The sequence below is a fragment of the Uranotaenia lowii genome, chromosome 3 (genome assembly GCF_029784155.1).
Source record: "Uranotaenia lowii strain MFRU-FL chromosome 3, ASM2978415v1, whole genome shotgun sequence".
In the NCBI taxonomy this organism is placed as follows: Eukaryota; Metazoa; Arthropoda; class Insecta; order Diptera; family Culicidae; genus Uranotaenia; species Uranotaenia lowii.
Genome location: NC_073693.1, coordinates 282,590,260 through 282,592,547, shown reverse-complemented (window position 1 = coordinate 282,592,547; position 2,288 = coordinate 282,590,260). Strand labels below are relative to the sequence as shown.

The 2,288-nt window shown below is 33.8% G+C and overlaps 1 long non-coding RNA gene across 1 annotated transcript; it reads right to left on the bottom strand.

Moving 5' to 3' along the window:
• Positions 1–1,207: 1,207 nt before the first annotated feature.
• LOC129757805 (uncharacterized) lies at positions 1,208–1,631 on the bottom strand. Its single transcript, XR_008739811.1, has 2 exons — positions 1,521–1,631; positions 1,208–1,457 (listed from the first exon to the last, which is right to left on the bottom strand). It is a non-coding gene; the product is annotated as an uncharacterized LOC129757805 (long non-coding RNA).
• Positions 1,632–2,288: the final 657 nt, after the last annotated feature.

Here is a 2,288-nt window from a genome sequence, read left to right as displayed (position 1 = left end):
CATTGGAAATACAATGTATGTATGTATGTACTAATTTATATTTCACTCAGAAAAATCCTATTATGTAGACCATAAGAATCTCTTATGAAGTGGCGCCATAAGAAAAAGTAATGAAATTCGTAAGATTCCCGCATAATCAATTACAATATATAGAGAATATTCTATATTGTCTCTAAACGTTATCGTTTATTGTAAAGTGAACAGCATATGTACAATAACACAGACCATATTAACAATCTGTATTATGATTATCTGTTAAAGTACCATATGGGGAAAGGGCTGTTAAGCATGTTTACCATTCAAAAAGAGCGATTTTTTCGAACAAATATTTCATGCTACATTATTGGATACGGTCAAAATATCATCCACTTTTGGCGAGCAAAACAATCTACCTGAATGTTCTAGCTACGTTGGAATACAAAATCATAGATTTCATCAACTTCAATGGATATAGTTTGCTTATAGTAGTTTGTAGTAAAAATAACGCTCAATCATACGTTCCGCATATTGTAAAATATTTTTAAAAAGAGCTTCCCTGTACCATAACCAATATAGTTCCAATTCTTTCCCACAAAAAATAAAATAAAATTAAAAAATTAAAATGTTGATGTTTTTATTTTTTATTTCTGATATTATACATGGATTGAGTGCAATACCTCTACTCTGATATCAGTTCTTTCTACACTGATGAGGAAAAAATCATCTATTGCATTTCTATGTAGCAACAATGCCTTGTCTTTTTCTACTCTGACGCTTAAAAAAAACAAACAAAAACAATTCCTTCAAATATAAACACCATCCGTGCCCTTGATTCGACCTAATTTAGGGATGAATCATCCCAGAGGATGAAAATCCCGTATAAAAAAAAAAAAAAAAAAAAAAACATTGATTCGACCTACAGTCGAATATTAACATCGTGCAGCTGTCGGTTGATAATAGCGTCGCGAGCACGTCTTGCTATATCAGCCTTTTTTAGGTTGGCGATCTTCTGGGCAATATATTTGGTTACCTGTGTTTGTTCTGAGCGTTGCCGAAATGTAAGTACGTTTTGTAAACCAACACGGATGGCAGTACGTTCTGCGATTTTGTTTGAAAATAGAAAGGTTGAATACATGTAAGAACTTTATCTATTGGATTTTAGGTTAGACCCATGAATGCATCGGTTAATCCCCCGGGTACATAAAATTAATAAAGTAATCAAACTTACTACAGATAAACTGCAACACGTTGGGGTCCAGTTTTTTTGGGGTTGGGTACAAACGAGTTCCGTCTTCTTTTTTCATATTGGCGTACCGATGGCACGCCTGACCGGTTACGCTCATCTTTATCAGGTTATCTGCACCGACCAAGCGAACAGCGAGCAACCCAGCAAACATGCTGTCTGTTGTCGCGCGGCCATTCAGTTCATCCAAATCTGCTACGGTCATCGGAATTCCTTCTTGCTCGGAAAAAGAAGCCTGAAAATAGATTCAAAAATAATGTAAGAAATATGTTTGCAAGGATGTATGAAATTGTTTTACCTCAGGAAACTTATTTTTGTCCTTCATCAATTGGAGTTCTTTCGACAATCGTAGTGCGTGCTCGTCCGAGGACAATTTTTCCCCCTGCACCCTCTGCAGCTTCCGCTTACTGTTTGCCGAATAAATATTAATGTGCACTTCAATATTCATGTTTTTTTAATTTAATGTCTAATGCTAAGAAAATATAAGGAAACTTTGTCGTACACTGTTAGAGTCCTGGATAAGGTCCAGAGACAATATTCAAAGGTTGCAAATTTTTATTCTCTTATTATACTATATTTACTAAATCATATATCATATTGTCACTGTCACTGATACGATCCTGTCATAATTTATTGAGGTAATAAAATTTTGAACATGTATAATGAAATGATACTTGGAAGAAATTTCATACTGGTACTGCTACCAATATATTAAGTTAATAGTTAGTACTATATCCCCAACTGTTTTTAATTATGCGGATTGTCTTATGATGGAATGAACTCAAAGGATGAACACCGGTTTCAATGAGGGGCTGTTGCTTTTCATAAGATTTTCTTATGCAAAAAACATGTATCGCATAAAATTGAAATAAATGCAAGATTATTTTTCATTTCATTTTATTTTCTGCTTAATTCGTTTGAAAAAATACATGGTGACTAGCTGCACTTCAACACCCGATTCCATAAAAAAGTATTATTTCACCTCACCTTTAACTTTGCGCTTTTTTCCGGTAATCAAGCTGAAAAGTAAATTAGACATAAAATTTACCTTGAGTTTACAAATACT